General features: G+C 44.1%; 1 pseudogene; it reads left to right on the top strand.

Annotated features, from left to right (window-relative positions):
* The first annotated feature begins 84 nt into the window (after positions 1 to 84).
* On the top strand, positions 85 to 21,971 carry LOC119849085 (annotated as a pseudogene).
* Positions 21,972 to 22,292: the final 321 nt, after the last annotated feature.

Below are 22,292 nucleotides of genomic sequence, written 5' to 3'. Positions count from 1 at the left end.
GCAGAGGTGATTTTCACTCTGTTAAGCTTGAAACTATAGTGACCAGAGCTGAGCCCACAGGGATGCAATGCCACATTACAAAATTCACTTTAAACAAAATAAAAGGCTACCGTCATGTGGAGAAAATAACAAGTGAAGCAATCCAGTGCCAGTGAACTACTTCCCTTTGTGGGTAAGCACAGCCTAGAACTTAAAGCAAGTCACTGCTTGGTGATTTCAAGTTCAGTGGCAGAAGTTCGCTGGTGGGAACGTATTGTACAGTCTGGTGTCATCCTACATCTCCTCTCCTCACAGTTAAAACGACTGGGAACACACACAGGACAAGTGAAGTGTGAGAGTCCAGGTATATCTGTTTTTTTAAACATGCTGACAGAAATCTCCTTTTCGTTCCCATTTTCAATATCTGTTCTTTCAGTCCTGGGACTCTCATCCACCTCTGCCGATGCATCTCAGTCCTGACTCCTCCCCACACTTCACACTGCTATTCCAGCCCTGGGCTCTCTGCACAGATCTCTGCTGGTGCGCCTCAATCCTTCCTGACCCATCTGTTCCTTGCTGTTCCAGTCCTGGGCCCCCTACATACAGCCCTACCAATGCATCTCAATCCTAACCTGCAGCCCCTTGCTATTCCAGCTCTGGACCCTGCTCCTGTATCAGTGTGCCTTGGTCCCAATCTGCAGCACTACCTGCTTATTCCAATCTATTCCATTGCCAGGCTTCTCCCAAGCAGGTACTGCCAGACATGCTACATTTTCCAGGAAATAGTTAGTTTGCAGGAGGTGGACAAAAAAGAAAATCAACTATGAACTCAGACAAGACCACGATAGACATTACTTGTATAGCTAGTCCAGCCCGAACCCAAATTTCCAAAGGAAATTATGTGTCGTGTCACTCTTCAAACAGCAGTGTTAACAACTCTCATTGTATTTGGTGAGTTTTTTTTAAGGCCGCAGTTCCTGGAGTTAAGCAACTACCTAACGGGGGGTTTCAAAGAGGATGGAGCTCGGCTGTCTCAGTGGTGGCACATACAGAACAAGGAGCAATGGTCTCAAGTTGCAGTGGGGGAGGTCTAGGTTGGATATTAGGAAAAACTATTTCACTAGGAGGGTGGTGAAGCACTGGAATGGGTTACCTAGGGAGGTGGTGGAATCGCCATCCTTAGAGGGTTATAAGGCCCGACTTGACAAAGCCCTGGCTGGGATGATTTAGTGGTGTGGGTCCTGCTTCAAGTAGGGGGTTGGACTAGATGACCTCCTGAGGTCTCTTCCAACCCTAATCTTCTATGATTTCAGAAGCTCTTTGTATGTAATGTAAGCAATAACAATGATCATAATAATACATCACATTTATATTGAGCCTGTCAGCCAAAGATTACAAACCACTATGTAGACATTAAATAACCTTCAGAACACTCTTGTGAGCGAGGTAATGTATTGATTATATTATCTCTTTAGAATGTAACTCCTTGGGCAGGGACTGTCTCTTACTATATATATGTACAGTGCCTAGCACAATGGAATCTTGATCACAGCTGATGCCTTTAGGTCCTGCCATAATACAGACAATAACTAATAATAGCCTCCTTTGTAAAGTGCTTTGCAATCTACAGATGAAAAGAGATGAGCAGGATTATTACGTTGACTTCATGTATTCCAATCTGCCTTCAACAAATGGTCCATTGTTAACCCATCAGATACCATCTTTAACCAGATTTGGCTACAAGTGGCTGCAAATGTTTGCTAGAGCGGCCAAGCAGCTCACAAAAGAGCTGGACTCTGAGGGGAGACTCATTCCTATATCCAGCTTGGCTAGAGCCGATAGTAACAGACCCTTCTGTCTGGTCACGAAGAAGTAGCCCTGGCTGCCTTTACAACCCCCAAAATATCTCATCACCCCGTACAAACTTACAGACATATTCAAAGAAGGAACAACTATGGATGCAGGTATGACTTGAATTCAGACTTAAAGTGATCACCAGTTATTTTGGGAAAGGGTCGACTAATAATTGTGCCCCTCTATAGCCTCTTCCATTCAAGGGTCCCAAGTGCTTTACAAACAGTAGTTCATTAAGCCCTCACAACACTCCTGGGAGGTACACTAGGTAAGTATTTTTTACATTGTTTCCTCTGATGGGTAAACTGAGCCACAAGAAAACAAGCACAAGATCACAGGGCAGGTCAGTCTCAGAGCCTGGATTAGAACTCAGGACATCCAAGCTCTCCAGTCTTATGTTTTGACTGACCACTAGACCTCACAGGTCGCTCACAAATTCCTGCCTGGATTTTGTTGCTCACCTGAAGTGTACACTGGGTCGACTCCAAGTTCCTTGGGAGAGACTAGTTTCTAGCTATCTAAGAAAACAGTGGTTTTGTTGGGTATACTGAGGGTTCGTGGGAAGCCACTGGTGAAAGTATGAGGTAAACCTTAAAGAAACTAGTACAAATAAGAGTTTCTGAAATAAATGAAACCTGATTAAGTTTGTTTCCCAAGAGGTGAAATATGATGATCTGTTACGATACTCCGAGACCACAGACCAGAAAGCAGGAGGAAAGCTCAGCCTTAAGTTACAGCCCACCGAGATGGACTTTGGTGGCTCCGGGAAGAGTTTATTCTCAGTCTCTCAGATATCAGTGAGAAAAGCCTGCGTGGTTAAAAAAGGGCAGTGGTGAGTATGGATTTTTATTTTACCTCTTTTGGGAGTGACTTGCCTTTGCAGCCTTGAGATCTACTTCCCACAACCAGGCGCTGTTGCAATAACTGACTAATTGTGAGCTCAACAGTAAAAAGTGAGTGAAAGTTCATAAAATGTCACAATGACCTGTTGCAACAAATGTTGATGGGGAAAAGGTACAAAAGAGAGACAGACTGAATTATTACAAACAAAATGGCCTACTAATATAATTCAAGGAATATGAAAATATTAAACCTGGTAAACAAGGGAAGTGTGAGACTAGAAATCAATAAACCAAAATTGGTGTGTCAAAAATTAGGCCTAATTATGGATGAAATAATGAGGGGAGGGGCTATTCCACCACTTCCATCTTGGGGTCCTTAAAAGACTTCGGGGGAAAATCAAAAGGTGTTTCACAATTGCTGTCTGGGAGATGGGTGAACCAGAAGAAGTGAGATTTGTCACCTCCACCATCTCCTGGGAACCCAGGATCCACTGTTACATCTTTGGGACTTTATTGTCCTAATCTCAAGAGATGTCCCAACCAGACTGGGTCAAAGAGAGAGATCCAGATGATAAATCCCAATGACACCTGGGATGTGAGACTTGGTTATCCTTTCTCCCCGGACCTCGGTGTTCTTTCCTTCCCCATCTTATTTCTTTTCTTAGACTCATAGAATCATAGATTTTAAGGTCAGAAGGGACCATTATTATCATCTAGTCTGACCTCCTGCACAATGCAGGCCACAGAATCTCACCCACCAACTCCTGTAACAAACCCCTAACTTATGTCTGAGCTATTGAAGTCCTCAAATCATGGTTTAAAGACTTCAAGGTGCAGAGAATCCTTCAGCAAGTGACCCGTGCCCCACGCTCTAGAGGAAGGCAAAAAAAAACCATCGCCTCTGCCAATCTGCCCTGGAGGAAAATTCCTTCCCGACCCCAAATATGGCGATCAGCTAAACCCTGAGCATGTGTGGAAGACTCACCAGCCAGACACCCAGGAAAGAATTCTCTGCAGTAACTCAGATCCCACCCCATCTAACATCCTATCACAGGCCATAAGGCATATCTACCACTAATAGTTGAAGATCAATTAATTGCCAAAATTAGGCTATGCCATCACATCATCTCCTCCATAAACTTATCAAGCTTAGTCTTGAAGCTAGATATGTCTTTTGCTCCCACTGCTTCCCTTGGAAGGCTGTTCCCCAGAACTTCACTCCTCTGATGCTTAGAAACCTTCGTCTAATTTCAAGTCTAAACTTCCTGATGGTCAGTTTATATCCATTTGTCTTGTGTCCACATTGGTATTGAACTTAAATAATTCTTTTCCCTCTGTGGTATTTATCCCTCTGATATATTTATAGATAGCAATCATATCTCCTCTCAGCCTTCTTTTGGTTAGGCTAAACAAGCCAAGCTCTTTGAGCCTCCTTTCATAAGACAGGTTTTCCATTCCTCAGATCATCCTAGTAGCCCTTCTCAGTACCTGTTCCAGTTTGAATTCATCCTTCTTAAACATAGGAGACCAGAACTGCACACAGTATTCCAGATGAGGTCTCACCAGTGCCTTGTATATGGTACTAACACTTCCTTATCTCTACTGGAAATACCTCACCTGATGCATCCTAAGACCGCATTAGCTTTTTTCACAGCCATATCACATTGGCGGCTCATAGTCATCCTGTGATCAACCAGTACTCCAAGGTCCTTCTCCTCCTCTGTTGCTTCCAAGTGATGCATCCCCAGTCTCTCTCTCTACTTTTTTTCTTCTGTCTAATAAGAGCCTGGCTTAGCCTGCCCACACTGCATATTCTGCAACGCTGCTGTAAGCCAGCGATCAAAGAGGCAGTTAAAAGCAATGCCCCAAACAGCCCGAGGCTGTTATAAGTTTGCCAGGTCTCGGAGTGGCTAATAAAACCATGTTCCACACCTGATTTTCCAGCAGGAAGAGTGCAAATAAAAGTCAATACCAGAGACAGAAGTGGCATTTTCTATCTTTGCCGTTTTCTCTCCTGTCTTGAAAGTGTTTTGTCTTGTTTTGTCTTTAGGAAACCTGATCGGACTTTGACAACAGCACCAACAACACCACCAGCCCATTTCAACTCTTCTTCTCTTTTCCCCTCAAACAAGACCGTTATTATCGTCTTGAATACCATCTAAAAGACTGAAAGTAGGAGGGATTTCCTTCTAAAAATTCTCTCCAGATAAAGGGAATAAGGCATGTTCTTGAAATGAAAGCCTTTCTTAATACTTTACATTTCAAATGCTGTACCTATTTTTCCTTTTTTCTGTATCTTTAATTAAAGTTTCTAAAATGTTAATATTGTGTTTGCCATGGTAATACACATGCAGAAGTCTCTATCACCAAACCCCAAACCTGGTTTAAAACTGTTTAATGTTGGACAGTGACTAGGTCATGTTAACACCTTTAACCTTTTGGGCCCATATAGTCCAACATGAATACAACAGTGCACAGCACTTAATCCCATTCCTAGCCTCTGAATACCCTGCATCACAGAAGCCATCCTGCTAGCTGAGAAAGGTAAACCTCTGTCTGGAGCTCAGCAACCCTCTGGCAGGTGAAACAAATTCCTCCGCTGGCCAGAGTGCTCTCTGTGGAGTGACTTATGACATTTCCTCTCCAACAAGGACGGAGCACAGCACTCCCAGTCCCTGTGGCCCTGCGGAGTCCTGCAGGGCTGTGCAGGTAAGAAGGAAGGCCTTGTGGTTAAACTGTGCAATAGAATTGCAGAGGCTTAGACTCAATTTACTGCTTTACCACAAGCAACCTGTGTGACCTTGGTCAGCTCATTTTGCCTCTCTGTGCTTCAGTTCCCCATCTGTAAAATGGGGATAATAGCACTTCCCTGCCTCACAGGGGTTTCATCAGGGTAAATACATACATAACTGTTCGTCACCATAGTGTCTGAGTGCCTAGGCCCATGTATGTTTCTAAAACAGAGCATTAATCAGAAGAAGGTGTAAAGATTTCCTCCTGCTACACTAGGAACAACTTGCTCATAATTGTTTTTTTCCTAACCAGATGCAGTTAGTATTTGGCAGATGCCCTGAAGTACAAGAGCTGAGACCCTTTGTAGTAACAGCAGATGATGTTCTCATTGTTACTCTGTGTCCTCTGCAGGAAAATTGACATGTCGCACAAGTTCATAAAGGAGTTCCAGGCTCCCCTGGGACGCAGCAGTATGTCGTGACTGAGGCTTTTGAGATAAAGGAACAATTGCACATTAAGAAGATGAGCCAGGGAGGAGGCAAAGTCGTGATCACAGCAGAGGAAATAGGTGAAATACAGGTTTGTGCATTTGTACTGTGTCATTTCAAATATATCTTTGACTCAGCTGTGGTTAGAGCCATTGTATTAACATCTGTGTAACTACCAGCTGGCAAAGAGCATGATACCAGGATCACCTAGTAAGGCACCTGGAGGACTGAATTAGTGAAATAAACAAATGCAATCAACAGTAAAAATAAATGATCTTTCTTCTAATTCTATGTGCCTGCCAGAGGTATTCGTTTCCAGGAACAGCCTCTTCCATTAGTCACTCACTAGCAGCATGGAGAAAGTGGCAGCTGGTGTCATCCGCACCCCACACCCTGCACATATTGCACAGAAGTGACACAGCAGTAGAAGAACTTCATGGGCAGGTGTCAGTACAACATTGGCACTCACTGCCACCAGTGGCAGTGCTCTGTGTGGCCACCATGCATTTGATTCTGATTTAATTTCCCATCCTGATATATTGCTGCCCAGTCTGGGAGTGCTGCCAGGCACCTCATGTCTCCTCTGACCAATTAAAGGTCTCTGAAGGTCACAGATCCAGTGCTGTGCAGAAGATACGAATGCAGCAACATCCACACCAAGCCTCAGGGAGTGGGAAAAGGCATGATGGTGGGGGAAAGAAAGGCAGGCTTCTCATTCCAGTTCTCAGTGGACAGGTATTGACAAAACCAACAACACAATTGGCTCTAATTGGCAGTCTCCAAAGATAAGCTCATGGCTTGAATAAGAACTCCTCTCATTCCAAGGGATGGTCTCAATAGGTGAGGTTTGAGGCACATCAACAGGGGGCATTGTAGAAGCACAGCCTGGGATGCTGCTGGTGCCCATCATGTCCAAGGCTCTTGAGCTATCCACGGGCCATACTTTCGTTAATACTAAAGTCACACAAAAATTTTGAGAGAGGGAGGGGAGGCGGGGAGAGGAGACTAGGTTTATATGGCATTTTGCTCTGCTGAAATCAGGCACATAACAGGAGGCTATTTCCTATAGCTTGTTCCTTTCTCCTGACAAACTTGCTCCAAAGCAACCATGTCTAAAAGCCATAAATAAGCAAAAGCCTGTTTCAGATAAAGGAGATGGAGAACTGCCCTCTTCCCCCTATAGACTTCGCCAAGAATCAATACTTGTCAAGTACCCTGTGATAAATGAAGTGGCAGGGGCAGTAGCTCCCTTTGATGGACACCCAGCCAACCAGTTAGCTGTAAAATCCCTCTTGGTAGCTGTTCTCTACTTGCTTTACCTGTAAAGGGTTAAAAAGTCCCCCAGAGTAAAAAAAAAAAAAGAGTGGGCACCTAACCAAAAGAGCCAATGGGAAGGTAGAACTTTTTAAAATTGGGAAAGAAATTTTCCCTTTGTCCGTTCTCTGGAGGAGACATGGAACAGCAATACTCTTAGCAGGAATGCTGCGTGAGGTTTGAACCAGGTATAAAAATTCATCTTCCATACCTAGAAAAAATTATTGGACAGGGCATGTTTAATTTATTAAATATAAAAGTAGGATTTAAGTGGTTCCAAGTAATAACAGACAGAACAAAGTAAGTTACCAAGCAAAATAAAACAAAACACGCAAGTCTAAGCGTAATACATTAAGAAACTGTTTACAGGTAAAATCTCACCCTCAGAGATGTTCCAATAAGCTTCTTTCACAGACTAGACTCCTTCCTAGTCTAGGCCCAATCCTTTCCCCGGAACAGTTCTTGTTAGCTCCAGCTCAGATGGTAACTAGGGGATATCTCATGACTGGAACCTCCTTTGTTCTCTTCCACTCCCTTTTATAGCTTTGGCACAAGGCAGGAATCTTTTGTTTCTTTGGGTCCCCACCCCTCCTTCTAAACGGAAAAGCTCCAGGTTTAAGATGGATTCCAGTACTAGGTGACATGGTCACATGTCCCGTGAGACCCCAAGCCTTCATTCTTCCCGGCCTGACTCATAGGAAGGCTTGCAACTAAACAGAGCCATCTACAGTCAATTGTCCTAGCTGAAGCCATCAAGATTCTAAACCACCATTAATGGCCCACATTTTGCATAATTACAATATGCAGAGTTATGGTTTATATTCCTAGTTTCAGATACAAGAATGAGACATTCATATAAATAGGATGAACACACTCAGTAGATCATAAACTTTGTAATGATACCTCACAAGAGACATTTTGCATGAAGCATATTCCAGTTACGTTGTGGCGGGGCGGGGGGAGGGATAGCTCAGTGATTTGAGCATTGGCCTGCTAAGCCCAGTGTTGTGAGTTCAATCCTTGAAGGGGCCATTTAGGGATCTGGGGCAAAAAATGGGGATTTGTCCTGCTTTGAGCAGGGGGTTGGACTAGATGACCTCCTGAGATCCCTTCCAACCCTGATATTCTATGATACATTATATTCACACTCATTAGCATATTTTCATAAAATCATATGGAGTGCAACACCACCCCATCCTCCTGAACTTACTGCCAGAGACTTGGACACTGTCCATGGTGGAGACAGTATACCTAAAATTCCTCTTTGGGCTCCCCTCTGGGGCAGACACTCCTGTTTCCCCCAAAAGGGAAGGTGACCCTGATCCAGTTGTGGGCTCCCAGCTACCAGCTATGTCAGTCCTTCACTGGCCAGCAAAATCCACACACACCCTTCACTCAGGTTGGGCTTGCAGCTACAGAGTCCTTGGGGTCCTACAGATGTCTCCTTCTCCAGAGAACAAGAGACAAAGGGCAAGTTTCTTTCCCAATTTTAAAAAGTTCTACCTTCCCATTGGCTCTTTTTTTTTTAACCTGGAGAACTTTTTAACCCTTTACAGGTAAAGCAAGTAGAGAACAGCTACCAAGAGGGATTTTACAGCTAACTGGCTGGTTCGGTGTCCATCAAAGGGAGCTACTCCCCACCCCTTCATTTATAACATACCCACGTGAGGATTTATTGACCTGCCTTAGGAACCTTACCGGAGACATGTGGCTGTGTTTGACTCCACAGGGGTGGGGAAAGAGCATTAAAAAGAAGACTATGAGAATTCCTTAGGGCACAGTGCTGGCATATGTTGTACAGCCCCTGAATATCCCAAAGGAAGGAGATCTCTGAAAGTGATCTAAGCTAAGTGTTGAAACTATTAAGTCACATGTGGTGTGGGGTACTGGGTCCAACTTTAATGCAGTTATATCCGTCTTGCTTTCTGCAGGCCAAACCACAGCGCATTTTATCTTTCCTTGCAACAATATGAGGTGAAACATGGCATTTGAATCTTATGGCTAGAGCTGCGGGCTGAATTTCCCACCTGTACTAAAAATATGATTCTCAGAAGCGCTGGAAAGGGATTGATTTCTGTTTCCTGGCCCCGATTACATAACATGGGTCAGGGTTACACAAGTTTATACCACTTTCATTTGGTAGGGGTCAAATGTCCACTGACTTCTAATGAAACCATTACAAGGACTCCTGGCTTGTATGCCACTGATTTACTGTGACCTTGGGCAAGTCACTTACCCTCTCTGTTCTCAGTTTCCTGATCTGTTGACATGAGGATTGTGATGGGTTCGGTCACAGAGACCCCTTTGTGATGGTCACCTGATGTGCTGAATTTACCACTGAGCCCGTTTTCCCTGCCAGCTTGGGACGCCAGAACCCTGCCTTGTTGAGCCAGACATGCTAGCCTACTGTAACACAGACCCAGGTCTGGTCCATGCCCCCAAAGCTGCAGACTTTAACCAAAAACTGCTCAGCAGAATACTTATCTCCAGCACCCAGACACCCAGTTCCCAATGGAATCCAAACCCCAAATAAATCCATTTTACTCTGTATAAAGCTTATACAGGGTAAACTCATAAATTGTCCCCCCTCTATAACACTTATAGAGAGATATGCACAGCTGTTTGCTCCCCCAGGTATTAATCACTTACTCTGGGTTTATCAATAAACAAAAGTGATTTTATTAAGTATAAAAAGTAGGATTTAAGTGGTTCCAAGTAATAACAGACAGAACAAAGTAAGTTACCAAGCGAAATAAAATAAAACACGCAATTCTAAGCCTAATACATTAAGAAACTGATTACAAGTAAATCTCACCCTCAGAGAGGTCCCAATAAGCTTTATCACAGACCAGACTCCTTCCTAGTCTGGGCCCAATTCTTTCCCCTGACACTGTCCTTGTTAGTTCCAGCCGGCATCTTAGGTGAAAAGCAGGGGCTTTCTCATGACTGGGACCCGCTTTGTCCTGCCCCATCCCCTTTTATAGCTTTGGCACAAGGTAGGAATCCTTTGTCTCTCTGGGTCCCCACCCCTCCTTCTAAATGGAAAAGCACCAAGGTTTAAGATGAATTCCAGTATCAGGTGACATGGTCACATGACATTGTAAGACCTCATTTTTCATTACCCATTGGTTGACACACACATATACAGGCAGGCTTGCAGGTAAACAGAGCCATTTACAGTCAATCGTTATAGTCAACGGGAGCCATCAAGATTCTAAACCACCATTAATGGCCCACACTTTGCATCATTACAATAGGACCTCAGAGTTATACTTCATATTTCTAGTTTCAGATACAAGAATGATACATTCATACAAATAGGATGAATATGTTCAGTAGGTTATAACCTTTGTAATGATACCTTACAAGAGACCTTTTGCTCCCAGTTATATCATATTTACACTCATAAGCATATTTCCATAAAGCATTATGGAGCAACGTCACAAGGATATTAAAATGTACAAGGATTACACATACGCTGAGGGCCTAATTCGTGAGTGATTGGAAAGTGCTTTGAGATCCTAGCATGAGAAGGTCAAAATATCATTAATAAGAATTTCTATTTTCTTCTCCAGGTGCCCATGAGCGTTTACAAAACAGGAAATTTTTATTTGTTTCTGATGGTAAGCAATTTATTTTATTGTTGTACTCTAGCTACATGTAACTTCTATCTTTCTTAGCACTCTTTTTTCATATCATTTATATTCCCCTCCTCTCCTTCTCAGCATCTCTCAACTAGCTGGTATTCTGCAATGCATCTCAGACATGTCTCATAATGGCTGAAGTCAAAATGAGTCGGCATGGGTATTTTGTTGAGCCAGAAATTAATTTAGGCTGCTTTACCAGCCATTAGTCACTCCAAAAAATGTTTCTGGGACAGGAGGAAAGGGAAATTATTTGGAGTGGAGACCTAAAGGGATAATAGAAAGACACTCCAAATTCAATCACTGTGTTTGAAAGAATGACAGCTGGACTTGGGTTCTTAAGAGGGACTCTCATATGACAGCACCAATGGATGGAGGTAAATGATCAGCTGGTAGATTTGCTATGAGTGAAAACCCCATAAAATACAGCTGTAGGATAAAGCTATCTGGCACATATCTAGACCTTCATTAGAAGGCAGGTCTAGTGGTTAGTGAAAAGGAAGGGGAGTCAGGAACTCCAGGGCTCTGTTCCTAGCTCTGCCATTGAGTTGATGGGTGGCCCTGAGCCACTTAACCTCTCTGGATTTTAGTAAACTCCGGTGTAAAATGGGTATAACTACACTCCCCATTGACCATTTCTAGCTCCTAGGGGTTGTGAAGCTCAGTTAATGGTTGCTTGTAAAGTTCTCTGACAGTCTTGAGAAAGGGCCCCAGAGAAGGACACATTATTGTTAAGCTTCTGTTTCAATTTAATTGTAGTACAATGATAAAACTGGTGTTTTTCTCATTTTAGGCTTCAAGGATGAGTCAGAGCCTTCACTAACAGGCAAGCAGCATGCTGTTAATTCCTTTCTCCATATTTTGCTTCTGTTTTTCTGATCTCAGAGGGCTTGAAAATGGGCTCTGCAGAAATAATAATACTTTTCATGTATCTAGCACCCCACAAAGTGATGAACATACAACAGTTAGTCAACACAACATCCTTATGAGGAGGATATCGGCAATCCCATTTTACAGATGGAGGAACTGAAGTGACTAGCCGAAGTTCACAAAATGAACCCATAACAGAGCTGGGAATGGAACCCAGGAGTCCTGTCTCCAGAGTCACAGGTGCTCAGCACTGCTCAGTATTTGGCTGTCTAGTATCAGCTCTGTTATTTTTATTTTACTGTGTTTTGATTTTAGTTATTTTTTTTTCCCAAATAGGTTAGCATCATTGCAATGAAAACATCATTGCTTGACTCCCCTCTCTTGCTTTAGCACTAGACCACATTGATGTATGCATCACACCACTGTCAGACTTGGAAGAGTAGCTTATTGACACGTTAGGTGGGTAGGTTGGCTGAGTACTGATACATGTTGCTTTTTACCCGCCATCAGCATTTCAGGAAGTGAAGGGCACCATCAAAGAAGAATGTGCACAGCTGATGTCTCTGAGTCACGATTTCAGGATCAAACTGCTGGGAACCTTTAAGAGCTTTCTGCAGGATGGTGATGTTATATCAGATGTTAAAATTGTGGTATGTGCTCTTTAAATTTCATTTGACAAGTTCACATTAAGCCAAGAAACACATTGATTGGTGCATTTGTGAAATAAATGCACGCCAAGTGCCACTTAAATAGAGATTAGAGACACATTCATCACTCCAACTGCTTGGCCACTACAATACTCTGTGACCCACCACAGATATAACAGAGCTACGGGCTAGATCAGCGGTCTCCAACTTTTGAGGGTCACACCCCCCTCACCCCTGTCTGCACCCCCCAGAGCCTAGGTTGGGAGCAGAGGGTTTTGGGGGGATGGGACGTGGACAGGGGTAAGCCGAGGGCCGAGGCTGGGGCCACAGTTGGGGTGGGTCTGGGGCCAGGAGCAGGACCAAGGCTGGGGGCAGGAGCAGAGCCGCAGCTGGACTGTGGTGGGGGCCAGCAGTTGGGCTTGCAGCCAGGTGCAGCTCTGCTCTCGGCCTTGCTCCCAGCCTCGGCCCCAGGCTGGAGAGGGAGCCGTGGCCAGTGGCCAAGGCTGGGGGCTGACACAGGGCTGGGAGTGGAGCCACACTAAGGCTGGGAATGGGACCAGGGATGGGGTCGGGAGCTGGGGACACAGCTGGGGGCGGGACTGGACCAGAGCTGGGGGTGGGGTGGGGCTGGGTGGTGCTCCCTCCCCATCCCCATGGGCGCTGGCCCAGGCCCTGTTGCACCCCCTTGGATGATCCTCCACACCCCTGTAGAGGGGCACTCTCCACACTTGGAGGACCTCTGGGCTAGATCACTACACTACAGCTGCTGTAGTGTCATAGTATAGACACTACCTATATTGATGGAAGGGTGTTTTCTGGTAATGTGGCTAGTTAATACACCTATCTGAGAGATGGTAACTAGGTCAATGGAAAAATTCTTATCTGCACCTATGCTGGGGGTTAGGTCAACCTAACCACTGTGCTCAGGGAGCAAAATTTTTCACAGCCCTGAACAACATAGTTAACTGGATCTAATTTTTAAGTGTAGACCAAGCTGTTAGACAGTTTTGAGCTACCAAAAGGAAGGGTTTAAAACACAGAGCCTGATTTGCATTTGCACTAAGACTCCTTTACATCACTCTGGTAGTGTAAATATGCCTTAAAGTTGATGTAAATTAAAGGAACGTAAAAGGGGCCTTAATGTAAATGAGAATGTGGGTCAAAAATACTTTAACTGTTGCATTCACTGTGGGACTGGATGGTTCAGGAAATTAGTAATGGGACTTAGAGTGCAGCCTTTCACCTTTACATCACAGTTTTGCATCCTTCCTGATGGCTAATGGCTGAGAGTTGTTCCCATTTGTCTGGTGGTCCCAGTAAAGTGCTAAGAGGACAGGTATCTATGTCATACATGTTTGCACACAAGCACGCACACACACAAAATGCCAATCTTCTGGGGGAAGGAGCTATACTTTGACTGACAGCCATCCTTTTTCCCCCTCCTCTTCTTTTATTCATTTTACCACCAGCTGGAGCTTTTCTTGGCAGGGGGTCAACCTAAGCACTCAATGCTGGACTTGTTGGATGAATTTCTCTGGTCTCAGGTGGAAAATTTGCTTCATGATTTAGGAGTTTTCTGAGGAGATCAGAGAGAAGAAGCCCCTTCATTACTGCAACCGGTACACTTCCTGTGTTCTTCTTTAGAAGGTACGGAGACTTCAATCAATGCAGAGGCAGTCCCAAAGTTGCTTGAAAAATTTATGGCTTGGGGAAAGCATGACCGATTGTCCTTATCCATGAAGAACTAGTTTTTCCACATAGAGTTCTGTAGTTTTATGTGTTGGATCTAAATAAGCATATACCCATCTGCTCATCTGAGCTTCCTGGGTTGATTTTTTTCAGTATGATATAGAATTTCTATTGGCCTTGTGTTTTCTCAAAATCAGGACTGTATCTTCTATTGAGAACACCCAACCTGAGATGTCTCTTCTACTGATTCTTTCAGCAACTGATATTGCCGTTCAGCCAGTGCTGTCTATAATATTTAAGTAGTATACAAATCTTGCTGAATTTCTGGGATATGCTCAGAAGCACATGTAAGATATTCCAATCCATCTTGCACGAAGTCCAGCTTATATGCTATCATAAAGTCTCACTAGAAGTATCAAGCTCTACAGGGAGCAGTGTTCACCTTATCCTTATCCCAGGAAACTAGGCTTTCACGGGTTGGAAGCCGCTGGCTTTGCACTACTACTACATCATGTCAGGAAAGTACAAACCCAGCATAATGAGGGAGTGGAAAGGTCAGCAGTATATTGAACATCAGAGCAAAATCGTAGAATCAGAGAAATGTTGGGCAGGAAAGGGCCTCAAAAGGTAATCTAGCCCACCTCGTTGCGCTGAGGCAGGATTAAGTATACCTAGACTATCCATGACAGATGTTCATCTAACCAGTTCTTAAAAACCTCCAGTGACAGGGATTCCACAACCTCCTGGGTAACTTTTTCCAGTGCTTAACTTACAATGTGAGGCCCTATTTGATGTTTTCCACTTCATATCCCTGGAGAAATGGATTTGGGTCTTTATAGGTTAAGCGTCTTCCAAGGCACCGATTTCAAACATGTAACCCATACATGACAGACAGACCAACTACCAAATGTGTTCCTTAAATAATTGGATAGGCACCACTCTGGCAGCACTGATGGGCCTCACATCTTTGATCTGAGACTCATGGAAGAGCAGCTGCAAAACGGATTTAGTTTTGTGTGTGTGTGTGCTAAAGTTTGTGAATGAGAAAGATTTTTGGAGTTCTAAGAGGAGAGTCAAGGAAGACTGCAGTTTGCTATCTGAGTTGTATAATTTTTTCATACTGCTAGTTATGAATTTGGAAAATTTCTGGGTGAGAAGGAAGCAAAAAACTAGGGGAAGTTTTTGCAACTGAAATCAGAATAGAAAAGTGTGCAATTAAGTGGTCTTGGAAAGGCTGTGTAAAGAAGTGGGGTTAGTTTTGCAGCAATGTTTCTCAACCAGTGGGTCATGACAGACTATCAGGGGGGCCATGACGCGTGGAAAATTTTATTACAATCTAAAGCAACTCCCCCCCAAATAAAAACCCACCTCTTTACTCCCTACACGCCCTTCCAGATCTAGTGTTCTTTGTAAACCTCTCAAAACACATACTTAAATAAATTATAGAGGCTTAGCATTGTTATCACTGATACTTTAAAAATAAGAGTAAAAATGTAAATGTATGGGGAATATGAAAACTTTTTACTTTGAAAAAGCAGTCAGCAACCTGAAAAGGCTAAGAAACACTATTTTGGAGAATCTCAAGGGATGTAATGCACCTTAGCAAGTCCCGTCCGCATCTTCAGAATGGCTCTGAGATTTGGCTTCACCTTGATCTCAGTGTGTTCTCGTTCCTCCATTTTTCTCTTCTGCTGTGGTATTCTGAAGCTTTCCCCTTCTCCTCCACATTTTTTACCTTCCAACTCTTGGGGTTTGCCATGGAACATACAGAATCTGTGTCGGCCATTCACTAGAACTATTGCTTCTTATTTCACCAGTTCCATGCTTCTAAGTCCCACCTTGGGACACCTAGTCATGGTGAGACATCAGCTGCTTGCAGTAAAGTGCAACAGCATTCTCCCACTGACACAGCTGTGAATCTTTGATTGGAAGGGCTGTGGTGAGAAAACAGTATCTCAGGGGTCTGTAGGTTTAGAGTGGAGATCTTTAGAGCTCCACAGGAAACAAAGAAACAAAAGGAAGAGGCCAGCTCAGGGGATTGACTATGGCAGTTTGAGACTTTCATCTCTATAGTGAATCACTATCAAATTCAGCACAAGTTATTACCCCTGTCGATGGCTAGTGGCCTATGTAAAATGTGTTCAGTGGGTCTCAGTCCAGTTCCTAGTGGATAGGAATACAAATCACTAACACCACCATTTAATCATAACCAGAAGTGAATGGACATTGGAGACTGAATTCCCCTCTCATATCAAGTAGTGGTCCCTTCAGATCAGGGCTGAGGCACATCAGTGGGGAGATGTGCACAGAATCTTGCACATTGCTGCCATTTGCACTCTACCTGTTCGAGCAACAAAGGACTCTCAGCCTCAAGGGCTGTTAATCTGGCATTTTTCACCTGTACTGAACAATTGAGAAAAGAAGGTCTTTTGCATTTTTAAAAGCATGAATCATATTAACGAATTATTAGAATGCACCCAGAACTTTCAACAGCTCCGCTCTAAAGGACACCACCCTGAGCATTTTTTTTTCTGACTCTCCCTGAGGTTCTGATTTAATTTTCACAGATCTGGACTTTAGAGTGCTGCCCCTGCTTGTGATCTGCCTAGAGAAAAACATAGTGGCCAAGCAGCTTGCACTGGTAAGATCCTCCCACACTCATATCTTTGAATATTTACTAGGTAACACTGCAATAAAGCTGATTGATACAGCTCAGGACAGCATCCAGCAGGATGTTTGGCAGGCATGGTACGTCTGAGATTCACCAAGGTGCTATATGAGCTCAAGATGCTTCCTTTATAGTCAACACAAACTGCAGAGCAACCATGCCAAGCCATTTTGACCTATGTCCTCACAGCAGTCTCTTGTTTAGATCAATATCTAGGAGAGGATTTTTTAGTTGGAGGTCGAACACATGTAGGAGGTGAATGTTTTAGTGAGAAAAAGGCCCCATTGTTCATTTTGTGGGGCCAGATTTTCAAAAAAGCTGGAGACCCAGCAGATCCCATGTGTCACACTGTTGGCCAGATTTTTCCGTGAGCTCAGCCCTCAATGTGCTGACGCCTTTGAAAATGGGAACTGAGCTCTAGAAAGTCAGGCCCTTAATCTCCAGTTTAACCTTGCAGGAAGCCATGGACTAAGATGTGGACAGAGACCATGATGGGTCAGAATTCACCAAACCATTGCTCCACCTCCACTAAAATACTTCAGTTGATGTCTTCCCTACCCCCAATGAGAACCAGCAGCATTTCCCAGGCATGTTAGCCAAACCAGAGTTATAGGACACTCAATTCCTTCCATTTCCCCCCCTCCAAACACCGCCCCCCCCGCATTCTTTTGCTAGGTTTATACCATGACATGACTCAAAGTGGCTTGGGACGCACTATGAACTCAGGCATTTCCTGTTCCCTAGATCTTACAACAGTATCAGGTGGCCAGAAGACGGTGATCATCTGTGTATTCAGCTGACTAATTCAGTGCTGCATTAGGTCTCCAATAGCAGTAAATGGATCTCAAATATCCTCCCTCAATATTCCCTGTACAAGTTATAGACTGTTGCTATTTGTAGCCTGTCTCACAGTATTTCAAGTATAAGGAAAAGACTTAATCTACCCACTTTGGAATCTGTCTCCATGTATCTTCTGCTAGGTTCCTTACATCCGTCACTACTCTGTTGCAGACATATCTGCAGTAAAAAGTGATGGATTGAGAACATTCTGGATTTATGTTCCTCTACATCTGTAGTGAGCCTGTTACTTAAAGGAACAAGAGTAAATACCTAGTCTGCTCAAGCATAGCACACAGCAGAATATAAGTGTTGGCTGTCCCTTGCTTGGTTAGAAAATGTTTATCAATGCTGTCTGTGATAACATCTTTCACACTAGGACTGCTAGCTAGCTTCTATTTATTGTTCTTTGGGATTAATTTAGTGCTGGTGAAAGGCATCAGATAAGCAGCTCTGGAGGCTAAAACTTCTAATTCATTTGCAGAACAGGAAACGCCTTAGAAATATCAAAGATCCAGGTAGATAAATAGTACAGTGGCAGTACAACCTTCCACACACTCCAGTCTCACCATTATTCTGGTCACTGATACAGAGCTTGGTAAGCTGGACTCAAGCAAACTGTATGCATTTATGGCTAAATGTAAATCTAGGAACCAAGAAAGTAGGCCAAACTTACACGGTGTGGGATTCTACCTCGGGAAGCAGTGACTCTGAAAAAGATTTGGGGTCATGGTGGATAATCAGCTGAACATGAACTCCCAGTGCGATGCTGTGGCCAAAAGGGCTAAAGCAATCCTGGGATGCATAAACAGGGGAATCTTGAGTAGGAGTAGAGAAGTTATTTTATCTCTGTATTTGGCACTGCTGTGAGCTGCTGGAATACTGTGTCCAGTTCTAGTGTCTACAATTCAAGGATGTTGATAAATTGGAGAGGGTTCAGAAAAAAGCCGCATGAATGATTAAAGGATGAGCTTTATATGTCCTAAAATACCTAAAAGAAGTAAATCCTACAGTCCTTTTTCAGATAAACCTCCTTCCGAAATGAATGTAAGGAGTGCAGCATTTCCCCATGTTTGACAAAAGGAAAAAGATTGGAATCACTAGGAAAAAATCATAATAAGGTTATGCATGAAATGACACCTGACCTCACATGCTTTAACTAAAGGAATTCTCACATACTTGTCATGAAAACCAGCATACTAGCGAATGGTACCCTACAAATCTGATAGATTTTCAAAAGCAACCAGTGATTTTGGTTGCTCAGCCTGAAACACCTTAAATGGTTCCAATTTTCAGAAAGCGCTGAGCACTCACCCTCTGAAAATCAGTGTCTAGTGATTTTGAATGCCCAGTTTTAAATCTCTTAATCACTTTTGAAAACTGTGGCCCATTGCTTTCTGAAGAGCAATATAACTGCTTCTGCTCTCCTCCTCTGCCGGCATATTTCATACAGTTACAGACTCCAAACCAGCAAGGTAGCCATTAGGGCAGTAAGCTGATGTCCCACCTTATGAACAAACATTTCATTTGCCTTTTCAAGTCATTTTTACTGTCTTCCCTTACCCTTTGTTTCATGAAAAAAAGAAAAGGAGTACTTGTGGCACCTTAGAGATTACAAATTTATTTGTTAGTCTCTAAGGTGCCACAAGTACTCCTTTTCTTTTTTGCGAATACAGACTAACACGGCTGCTACTCTGAAACCCTTTGTTTCATGGTTCCTTTTTTTTTTTTTTTTTTGCAAAGATGGATGACATCTTGGAGTGGATTCTTTCCAGTGGCAGAGAAAGCATCTTCAGCTTGGCCTCTTCTCTGCCAGAAGAAGAAAAGAACATACCGCAGAAATGATGTATACCTGTGGTCTGATTCCACAGACAGACAGACCCTCTCTCACCTACCTGTGGAATAATGAAGTCCAATCAAACCTATCTGCACTGTATGCAGCCTTGTATGCTTTGTGGATTCTAAGTGAGTGATACCAGGTTAAGTGGGAGGGTGTAAAAATAAAAAATGTGGATCAAGAAAGAGCTACAAACCTTCACCCTAAAGCAGGGGTGGGCAAATTATGGCCCGTGGGCCACATCCGGTCCGTTAGACCATTTAATCCGGCCCTCAGCTCCCGCTGGGTAGCAGGATCTGGGCTTGCTCTGCTCCTGTGCTCCAGCCAGGGAGTGGGGTCAGGGGCTTTCCCTGCTCTGCTGCCCCATCTGCAGGCGCCACCCCTGCAGCTCCCGTTGTCTGCGGTTCTTGGCCAATGGGAGCTGCAAGGGCGGCACCTGCGGACAGGGCAACGCACAGAGCCACCTGGCCATGCCTCGCAGCCAGAGAGGGGACATGCTTCCGGGAGCTGCTTGCTGTAAGCATTGCCCGGAGCCTGCACTCCTGAGGCCCTCCACTCCCCTGCCACAGCCCTGATCCCCCTCCTGCCCTCCGAAACTTGATCCCAGCCCAGAGCCCCCTCTTGTACCCAAAGCCCCGCATCCCCAGCTAGAGCCCTCACCCGCCCCATGCCCCAACAGCCTGCCCCATCTCTGATCCCCCTCCCACCTTCCGAGAGTCCCAGCCCAGAGCATCGTCCTGCACCCCTCATCCCCGGCCCCACCCCAGAGCCCTCACACCCCTCCCCAGTACCCCAGCCCCCATGCCCAGATCCTCCTCCCACCCTCTAAACCCCTCGGTCGCAGCCTGGAGCCCCCTCCTGTACCCCAAAGTCGTCATCCCCAGTCCCACCCCAACCTGGAGCTTCCTCCTGCACCTTGAACTCCTCATTTCTGGCCCCACCCCAGAGCCCACACCCTCAGCCAGGGCCCTTACCCTCTCCCACACCCCTACCCCTATTTTGTGAGTATTCATGGCCTGCCATACAATTTGTCCCTCAGGCTAAAAAGTTTGCCCACCTCTGCTCTAAAGCATGATATTCATTAGGGTCGCTTGAAATATCTGTCCAGGAGCAGCTCAAGGCTAAAAGTCTCTTTTGGGGTACTCATTAGGAAAAAAAACTTATTTCTAGGGGCCATACCTGCCATCCATGTTTAAACAGAACTCACTATTGATTTTAGTGGGAAATTTTGCTTAAATATGGATGGCACGATATCACTTTGGGTACTGCAGGTGTATCAGACAAAGGTCTAGAAATTGGATATAAAATACATTAGTAATGTATAAAAAGGAATCATTTCCCTTATCTCAACATGACTTTACTGTCGTAAATTGCAAGGACTGTCTTTCACAGGGGTTCTCAAACTGGGGGTCGGGACCCCTCAGGAGATCGTGAGGTCATTACATGGGGGGTCACGAGCTGTCAACCTCCATCGCAAACCCCACTTGCCTTCAGCATTTATAATGGTGTTAAATATATTTAAAAGTGTGTTTAATTTATTGGGGGTTTGCACTTAGAGGCTTGCGATGTGAAAGGGGTTGCCAGTAAAAAAGTTTGAGACCCATTGGTCTTTCATCTTGGTGTGCAGTGTGTAACAGTGAGGAAAGGGACAAATTGCCCCATGTCCTACCAAATAAGGGCGAAGAGAATCCCAATATCCTGCCTGGAACGATCCTGCACAAGTGCACAGCAAATTAGATCACATGGCATACTATCTGAACCCTGTTACATGCCTGCCACTGTGTGCAGGAAAAGGTGGTGAGGTTGTAAGGATAAGACCTTTGTCTGCAGCCATATTGTAAGGCCTAAAGCCTAAGGCCTTTCTCTGCAGCCAGATTAAAAGAGCAGCTGAGTCAGCTGAGAAGCAGGAAGTCACATCCTCACATTCCATCTGAATTACATTAAAACAATGTAATATTAGGCTGTTAAGAAGGAGACCCCATCTTAATGGCACCTACTATCACCAGATAAAGTAACAGATCATAAGATGGTTAAAGAAAACTTAGTTTGATAGCATCCTGTCAGTCAAGAAATCATTTATCAATAGTTGTGGGTGTAAAATCTTCATTTCTTTGCTTTGTCATTATGCTCCCCACTTCCCTATTGTTTATCTGTATGGTCTCTGTCTGGTTCTTTAATTGTCTGTTACATAATTAATTTTGCTAGGTGTAAATTAATTAAAGTGGTGGGGTAGGATTGGTTAGAGAATTTTATTACACTACGTTAGGATTGGTTAGTAAAATTTTAGTATAACAATTGGTTAAGGTATAGTTTAAAAGGGCTCAAATTTCACTATATAAACTGGGTCCAAAAGAAAGTTCTTTGGGAACCAACTCCGGGACACAGCCCCAAAGATCAGAGCTGCCAGACCTCAACACACTGCCAATAACACCGTGCAGAAACTGGAGTCCCCCAGATGGACCCGATCCTGACTGGCCATCAAGAAAAGTTCATCTGTCTTATTGGGAGCATTGTATGTGTAGCATGTGTATTCCATTTTTGGTGATTGTTAGATAGAGGTGATGTAGTATATTATTGTGTAAGGCTCTTTCACTGGTAAAAGGTCCTGCATACCTGCAGAAGTAGTATAGACCTGGAGCCCTATGTATTGGGAAAGGGTGTGGGTGCTTAAATTGACCAGGTTAGTTATACCCTGAGCCCTACAATTGGGTACAGGTGGCCCTGAGCCCTATGAATTGGGTAAGGGTAGGTGCTTTTTGCCTGGAGCTCTACAAATTGGGAAAAGGTGAGGTGCCCTAATGTGTGCAGGTAACAAGGTCAATGTACATTTGAGTGTGGCCACAGGAAAAGACAGGTTTCAGAGTAGCAGCCGTGTTAGTCTGTATTCGCA

Source organism: Dermochelys coriacea, chromosome 27, assembly GCF_009764565.3.
Source record: "Dermochelys coriacea isolate rDerCor1 chromosome 27, rDerCor1.pri.v4, whole genome shotgun sequence".
Taxonomy (NCBI): Eukaryota; Metazoa; Chordata; order Testudines; family Dermochelyidae; genus Dermochelys; species Dermochelys coriacea.
Note: the sequence above shows the minus strand (reverse complement) of the source record. Positions and strands in the feature narration are given on the sequence as shown.